The sequence below is a fragment of the Bos indicus x Bos taurus genome, chromosome 6 (genome assembly GCF_003369695.1).
Source record: "Bos indicus x Bos taurus breed Angus x Brahman F1 hybrid chromosome 6, Bos_hybrid_MaternalHap_v2.0, whole genome shotgun sequence".
In the NCBI taxonomy this organism is placed as follows: Eukaryota; Metazoa; Chordata; class Mammalia; order Artiodactyla; family Bovidae; genus Bos; species Bos indicus x Bos taurus.
In genome coordinates, this window is record NC_040081.1 from 105,011,671 (window position 1) to 105,020,921 (window position 9,251).

The following is a 9,251-nucleotide window of genomic DNA, read 5'->3' on the forward strand; positions in this document are numbered from 1 at the left end:
GCATTGGCCTGGAGAAGGAAATGGCAACCCACTCCAGTGTTCTTGCCTGGAGAATCCTGGGGACAGGGGAGCCTGGTGGGCTGCCGTCTATGGGGACGCATAGAGTCAGACACAACTGAAGGGACTTAGCAGCAGCAGTGGCGTTGGCCACTCCAGTGCCGACAGGATGAGCACATGAACACGGTAGCCACAGTGATAGAGGTGGGATCTGAGATTGGTTTCAACAACATTGGTACCTACTTCCCAAGGGTGTTCTAGCAATTGGCTCCACTGCCTGTCCAACCTGCCAACAACAGAGACTGAGGCCGATCCCTCCGTGCGGCGGCATTTCTCAAGGCAACAAGGTGGTGGTAAGCTCATTACACTGTGTGAGCTCAGTTGCTTTCTGTTGTGTCTGACTCCTTGTGACCCCACGGACTGTAGCCCACCAGGCTCCTCTGTCCATGGGATTCTCCAGGCAAGAATGCTGGAAAGGGTTGCCGTGCCCTCCTTCAGGGGATCTTCCCAATCCAGGGATGGAACCTGCATCTTTTAAGTCTCCCTGCATTTGCAGCCGGATTCTTTACCACTAGAGCCGCCTGGGAAGCCCCAGTGTGTGCGTGTATGTGCATGTATATGTGTATATAGATTTGTCTCTCATATGCTATTTTAGTAAGTGTGTATTTTCAGTTGACAGTTATTTTCCCTTGTCACTTTAGAGAGATATGTCCACTGTTTCCTAGCTTTCAATATTACTGTTTAAAAAAAGCAGTTTGTAAGTAGTGATGGTTTACTCTTTGGTCTCTGATAAGATCATTTCTTATCTTTATTTCATTCAGACATGTCTATATGATAAATTTCTATCTCTTAGCTGTTGGGGATTGGCTGAGCTTCACAAATCTATAGATTGGTGTTTTTCATTGGTTGCAAAAATTCTTGGTCATTATCACTTCAGTATAAAGCTTTTGCTGCTGTTCAGTTGCTGAGTCCGTCTTTGTGACCCAATAGACAGCTGCACACAGGCTTCCCTGTCCTTCACTATCTCCCGGAGTTTGTTCAAACTCCGGTCCATTGAGTCAGTGATGTCATCCAACCGTCTCATCCTCTGTTGCCCCATTCTCTTGCCCTCAGTTTTCCCAGCATCAGGGTCTTTTCCAATCAGTCAGCTCTTCACATCAAGTGGCCAAAGTATTGGAACTTCAGCATCAGACCTTCCAGTGAATATTCACGGTTGATTTCCTTTAGAATTGACTGGTTTGATCTCCTTGCAGTCCAAGGGATTCTCAAAAGTCTGCTGCTGCTAAGTCGCTTCAGTCGTGTCCGACTCTGTGTGACTCCATAGATGGCAGCCCACCAGGCCCCTCTGTCCATGGGATTTTCCAAGCAAGAGTACTGGAGTGGGGTGCCATCGCCTTCTCTGTCAAAATTCTTCTCCAGCACCACAATTCAAAAGAATAAATTTTTTTGCACTCAGCCTTCTTTATGGCCCAACTCACATCTGTAAATGATGCTGGAAAAACCATAGCTTTGATTATATGAATCTTTGTGGGCAAAGTGATATCTTTGCTTTTTAATATACTTTCTAGGTTTGTCATAGCTTTTCTTCCAAGGAACAGACATGACTGAGCACCATACTTCAGTATCAAGTAATATTTCCTTTTGTTTTCAAATGACAATTCTATATGTTTTCCTGCCCCTTTTCTTGTTGTTTTGTAGGCCGCCTTTTCTATTTTCTAGAATCTACTCTTTAGCAGGATCTTACTTCCCTGACCAGAGAGGGATTGAACCCAGGATAAGACAGTGAAAGCCCAGAATCCTAACCACTAAGCCACCAGGGAACTCCCCGACCTGTAGTTTGATTTCTGTCTTTCTATAACTCCAAAGAGACATTTTAAAACTTTCTTCCTTAATCATTCATCTCTCCTGATGGCTCTGTCTCATTTCCACTTCTGTGTCGCGGCACTGCAATCTCTTCAGCTTCATCTTTTAGCTCACTGTTTTCTCTCATCCTTACCTGGTATTTAACACAACCCTGATATCCAACTCCTAGAATTCTGTGAAAAGGAAATTTTTTTAGCCACTTCAGATCTCCTCTACCTTCAGCTGTGTTTTGTTCCAGCTGTTGCTGTGGGGTGTTGCCTTTGAATTCACACAGGTGCAAACTCACAGGTCATGGCCTCGGGGCTTGTCTGTTAAGACAAAGCGTGAGAGACTCTGGACCTATGCCTTGATAGCAACAGAGCACAGGACATGGCCCCAGGGGACACGGCGTGACCGTATAACCTGCCACGTCTGCCAGAGAGCCTTGATGAGCTCTACTAAATGTTCAGACATGGCACAGGGACCACAGCTTGCCAGGGTGGCAGAATCAGATGTTTGTTCCTCTTCCAGTGCAATTCCTTCTAATAACCCACTGACAGGGCCATGTAGCCACCTGGGACCACTCAGGTTCAAGTTGCTGTGATCCACTGAGCAAGAACAAGAACTGCTCTGGCTTAAAAGCCTCATTCTCCATAGGAGTTCAGATCTTTTGTAAGAAAACCACTGGTATAGTTTCTAGGTTCTCGTGTGCTAGTTACAGGAATCCCTGTGTGCAGGGAAGCCCAAAATATGGTATCCCCATCAAGAATTTAGAGTTCCTTAAAGTCCAGATTTGGTTTACCGGTCAGGGTCATTTTTACCACAAGCAAGTTTGCCTAGTAATATCATTGATATACCATCATTGGGTTATTGGAGCTAGAAGTTTAACCAAATCCTCATGAAGAAAAGGCAGGAGTCTTTTTCATTCCAATCACATGGTCAGAATTGCCCATGATGGGCACTGTGAAACCCACTAAGTTGTAAGTTCAGGCAGGCCTAGTACCGTTCCAAGAACAAACAAAATGATACATGGGAATCAGATGGAGCTGGTCCAGAGGGCACCAGAAACTCTCAGCTCACATTTTGACCTGATTTAGGGGATTCTGCCAGACTTGCTAATACAGGAAGAGAAGCTCAGGCTTGATAAAATTAGCAATGGAATGTGGACACAAGTGGAAAATAAACTGCTGGGTGCCATGGCCTCGCTCAGAGGTGGCCTTTGAAAGTGGGCAGAGGTTAGGCTGTGCAGCTGGTCAATGACATGATGTAGAGAGAGAAGTGGCCTGAAGTAAGGCTATACAGGGACTCTTGAGCTGGGTTGCTCAAGCACACTGTTGGAAGTGACTCAGATCTGTGAGAGCTCTATGAAGGCTGTAAACCCTAGAAGAAGGACCTCATTCACTGATTCTAGTACAATGATGGCTGGACAGAAGCAGCAAATTGATGACCTTAGCAGCCCGTAGTCATGGAAAGAGCATTTTTTTAGATGGGGCACGGAAGTACTAGGAGGGAAAACAGACTGATGGAGGCCGTGGATTCTCCTAGTAAGAGGGGCTTAAACAAAAGGAGAATTCCTGGGACTTCCCTGGTAGTCCAGTGGTTAGATCCTGTACTTTCAATGCAGGGGGCACAGGTTTGATCCCTGGTCTGGGAACTAAGATTCCACATGCCATGCAGTGTGACCAAAAAGTAAATAAATGAATGAGTGAATTGTACATGTGAATAATATCTCAAAGCTTTTTTTTCTGTTAAGAGAATTCCTGGAATCACACATTCTAGCATCAAGTCTACCAAAAATCCAGACAGGCCCAATGTGATGGTTAATTTCTATGTCACTTGGTTGAGTTAAGCAATGTCCATGTATATGGTGAAAGTTAGTCACTTAATCGTGTCCAACTCTTTGCAACCGCATGGACTGCAGCCCACCAGGTTCCTCTGTCCATGGAATTCTCCAGGCAAGAATATTGGAGTGGGTTGTTGATTCCCTTCTCCAGGGAATCTTGTCAACCCAGGGATGAAACCCAGGTCTCCTGCATTGCAGGCAGATTCTTTGCTGTCTAAGCCCTTAGGGGAGCCCTATAGGGTGAAATGTTGTATATCTCTGAGGGTTGTTTCTGGATGAGATTAACGTTTGAACCAGTCGACTGAGTTTAAAAAAAAGAAAATCACCCTCAGCAAAGCAGGTGGATATCATCCAAGCCACTGAGGGCTTGAATAGAACAAAAAGACGAAGGAAGGATAAACCTGCTTCTTGCTTGAACTGGCATCCATCTGCTCCTGCCCTTGGCCATCAGGATGCCTGGTTCTCAGGCCTCTGGACTCGAACTTACACCATCACACCTGGTTCTCAGACCTGCAGACTCAGACTGAATTGCACCACTGACTTTCTTTGTTCTGCACTTTGCAGGTGGCAGATAGTGGGACTTCTTGGCCTCCATAATCACGAGCCATTTCCTATAATAAATATTCTATCTATCCATATATATTCTATTGGTTCTTTCTCTGGTGAATCCTAACCAAACAACCAGTCATTCCTCTGTGGTCATCAGACCCGAGAGGGGCCCAAATCCATTCTGATGTTGAGAGAGAATCTAGAGAATGAGGTGAAGAGTATGAAGAGCGTGTATATCCCACCTCCATCACCAGGACTTTATGGACGTTATAGGCTACCCTTTGTAGACTGAAAAAAACATACAACCTAAAAGTAGGGAATTACATTTTATCTGGTGGACTTAAGCCCAGAAGGTAGCCTCTCAGATAGCTCTGTGGGACTACGCTAACAAGGGAAGGGAGGAGCCAGGTTAATATATAGAAGTTTTTTCTATAAAAGGCAGGTAGTTGGACATCAAAAGATTACTATTAAACAGATATCAAGTTAGTGAATTTGGCACTTTTCTCTGTGTAGGAAAATGCAAGAGCCTGGGCTCATTGAAATCATTCCTTTGATACGCACCTTAACTCTCTGGGGCCAGTATCCTGTTTTCTCCTCAATCCTCAAACCCTCAGACCTGGCTGCAGTGGCTGATGGCTTGATGACCTCAGCATCCTTTCATTACTGATATGGCAGGTGACATTCCTTGTCCATACTTTCTAGTTCTCTTTTGGAGAGTTGCAGGAAGAGGACAAACTTTATAAGAGATTCCATCTGGGTTATCAAAGCAGAAACCGATTTAGGTAGAAAGACCATTTGTATTAAAAGAAGATACATTACTCCCTTCACAACCCAGCAGAGGGAAGCAGCTTGAGACTATGGGTAGTTGGGAAAGTATTGGAATATACAGCATGTGGTATGGTAAATGGACAGTCCTGGACACTGCTACAGTCCTGATTGTGGGCTCCTTGAGCACAAATCTGTAGTTGATCTATACATTTGTGAATAATTGTTGGCATGTATTGATTTTGTTGGGTTGGCTTAGTTTGATTTTCTTCTGAGATTAATCTCTGAGGTCTGTGGACATGGCTATCATCAGCAGACTGATGAGCTAGGGCCATTTGGGGTCAGGAAGGTCGAGATTTTTTACTTTGAATCAAAATCCATTTGTAAAGCCTTCAGAGAAGAAAAAACTCAGAATCTAAGTTATTCATTCTAGATGCTCATACTAAGAAAGAGCAATAGAAGCTAAACAATATTGAAGATCCTTATGATAGCTTATAGTGAACGGCGTCAGGTTCGTGGTTGCCGAAGAAGAAAGATTTAGCTTTGGGACCAGGGACCAGGCTTGATCACTCAAGAGCTTTTGCTTAGCAGTTTAATTACTGTATGAATAAGGGACCAAGAAAGCTTCTTACATAGACATGAGAAGGGGGATGGAGAGCGCCCTGCTTATCAAGTTTTATCCAGACCTTTTATACTTTTACTAGACCCACTCCCACAACATACATCTTAAATTAACAAGATTAGAACTAACAATAGAAAGGTCTTACCAGACCCATTGCCACAACATATGTCTTAAGTTAACAAGATTAGTCAGAAAACCTTCTTGTTAATGGAGAAACATGCCCTCAAGAAAGACACATTGTTATATTGACTAAAACAAAGCAATGTAGAAAAAAACACTTCTCCTTTTCTCCTCCTTGAGAACCCCGGACCCCTGTCTCCTTGGGAGCCCCAAATCCCTTTCTCCTCCTCGAGGATCCTGGACTTATCAACCTGTCTAGGAATTGACTCTCATTTAGGAAGTGGTGGGACAGCATATTAAAAAGCAGAGACATTACTTTGTCAACTATGGTTTTTCCTGTGGTCATGTATGGATGTGAGAGTTGGACTATGAAGAAAGCTGAGCGCCGAAGAATTGATGCTTTTGAACTGTGGTGTTGGAAAAGACTCTTGAGAGTCCCTTGGACTGCAAGGAGATCCAACCAGTCCATCCTAGGGGAAATCAGTCCTGGGTGTTCATTGGAAGGACTGATATTGAAGCTGAAACTCCAATATTTTGGCCACCTGATGCGAAGAGCTGACTCATTTGAAAAGACCCTGGTGCTGGGAAAGATTGAGGGCAGGAGGAGAAGGAGACGACAGAGGATGAGATGGTTAGATGGCATCACCGACTCAATGCACATGCGTTTGGGTAAAGTCCAGGAGTTGGTGATGGACAGGGAGGCCTGGTGTGCTGAGGTTCATGGGGTGGCAAAGAGTTGGACATGAACGAGCAACTGAACTGAGACAGTATCAAGAGTAACTACATACAGGAAATAATCCTGGAAGCAAAGAGGACAGAATTGGACAAATACTTGAAGAAATGATGGCCACACTTCTTCAAATTTCAGTTAAGACAATAACATACTGATCTAAGCAGCTCAGCAAATCCTAAATAGAATGCATACATGAAAGGGTTAGACACATCTTAGACTACTGATCCCCAAAGATAAAAGGAATTTTGTAAGCAGAGAAAAATGTATAATATAGGGAAAAATGATTCAACTTCTCACTAACTTGTCAGCAACTATAGAAACCAAAAGACAAGGGAACAACATCCAAAAGTACAGACAGAAACACCTGTCAATGTAGAATTCCATATTGAGCAAAAGTACCCCTCTAGGATGCAAGTGAAATAAAAGACATTTGAAAGGAAAATTAAGATAATTGGTTGCCAGCGTTTCTACACTCCCACACCACAGGAAATGCTAAAGTGAATTCTTCAGGTTGAAGAGAGAGAAAAAAAAAACCACTAAGAACTTGACTCTTCAGGAAAGAATAAAGGCCGGCATTGGAAACTTGTTGTTGTTCAATCGCTCAGTTGTGTCCGACTCTTTGCAACCCCATGGATGGCAGCACGCCAGGTTTCCCTGTCCTTCACCACCTCCCGGAATTTGCTCAATCTCAAGTCCATTGAGTCCATGATGCCATCCAGCCATCTTATCCTCTGTCGCCCCTTTCTCCTGCCTTCAATCTTTCCCAGCATCAGGGTCTTTTCCAGTGAGTCTGCTCTTTGCATCAGGTGGCCAAAGTATTGGAGCTTTAGCATCAGTCCTTCCAATGAATATTCAGGGTTGATTTCCTTTAGGATTGACTGGTTTGATCTCCTTGCTGTCCAAGTAACAATATCAAAGATAATAAATCAGTTAAAAAGACTTCTGGTTCTGCTTTGCTTGTTAAAATTAGCCTGAAGCACTTTCTTGAGTTATTTTCCAGAATTTAATTGCTGTCCTCCACCCCTAGCCTCTACCAGCATTCAACCTCCAGGCCAAATGGAACCCCAGGGATAATTATGTTGACCTTTTCTGACCCTCCTGGCTTCAATCAACTAAATCTTGGATTCTGTCCCTCTTTGCCCAATTCTATGCTGAATTCTCTGCTCAAGCCCTCAGGAACGTGCTTCTGCCCTTAGCTGAAAACTCCCCGATTTTGCTCCTCAGTGAGACATTGCTTTGGGAGAGTTCCCGCATGTCCTCCTTACTTGCTGCAAGTTATAAATCCTTCCTCCTCCCAGTCTTTGGCTTGATCCTCCGCAAGAGGTGAACCCAGTTTTCAGGTAACAAGTTCACATAAGTGAACATGAGACTCTGAGCTAGAAGACCTGGGTTCTGGCCCGAGGCCAGCCACTTACACATCATGACTGTCCCACTGAACTTGCTCTGGGTGAGTCTTCTTGTCATTCCTGTGAGGCTAATCCACATTTCCGTTAGGTCTCAGGATTGCTGTCAGAATACAGTGGCACCACGTATAATTGTTGACAGTTTACAAGGTATCTCCAAGAAGCTCTGAGAACAATTTAGAATTAGTTAAATGCCTTTATTCTATATCTGTTCCCTCGTGGCTTAGTGGTGAAGAATCTGTTTGCCAATGCAGGAGATTTGGGTTCGATTCTGGAGTTGGGAAGATCCCTTGGAGAAGGAAATGGCAACCCACTCCAGTATTCTTGCCTAGGAAATCTCATGGACAGCCGAGCCTTGCAGGCTGCAGTCCACCAGGTCGCTAAGAGTCAGGACACAACTGAGCACCCACGCAAACTATTCTATACTGCTGTATCCAGATTTCTTTTGGCTAATTGAACACTGCCATCTGGTGTGTAACTGTGGGAAATAGCAGGAATTGGTTTCCCAAAAGAAAGGTCCTTTAGAATAACAAAGTTAGAAAGTGAAAGTTAAGTCACTCAGTGGTGTTCGACTCTTTGCGACCCCATGGACTGTAGCCAGGCTCCTCCATCCATGGGATTCTCCAGGCAAGAATATTGGAGTGGGTTGCCATTTCCTTCTCCAGGGGATCTTCCTGACCCAGGGATCGAACCCAGGTCTCCTGCATTTAAAGGCAGACGCTTTAACTTCTGAGCCACCAGAGAAGCCCTTAGAATAACAAAAACATTGTCATTTCTTTTTTTTTTTTTTCCCCTTAACCTCTTTTTCCAAAGGAAAAGATTCCAGTGATCAAAGAGGAGGTTAGAATAGCCTTTTTAGGCCACTCCAGTATTCTTGCCTGGAAAATTCCATGGACAGAGGAGCCTGGTGGGCTGCATTCCATAAGATTGCAAAGAGTGAGACATGACTGAGCACATGTAAACACATACATGCACACAGACCACTAAGACTAACTTGAAAAGGTAAAACTTTAGAGGCCAAGTAGCATTTGAATAGGCCTCTTGATGGAAGGGAGGGATGACATGGGAGGTGGGGATGACCAATGAGTCCTGGGAAGGCAGGGTAGTAGTTAACAGAGCTCTCAGCCTCAGGGAGTGGGCTGGGGCATTCCTGAGCTTGGGTGTTGAGGTTGACTTCTCTCCTGTAAAAAATTGGGATAATGATGATACTAGCCTCTAATCTTGGAGGAGGACATGGCAACCCCCTCCAGGATTCTTGCTTGGAGAATCCCATGGACAGAGGAGCCCGGTGGTCTATAGTCCATAGGGTTGCAAAGAGTTGGACATGACTGAATGACTTAGCAGCAGCAGAGATTAGGTAAATCCATATTAAATTTC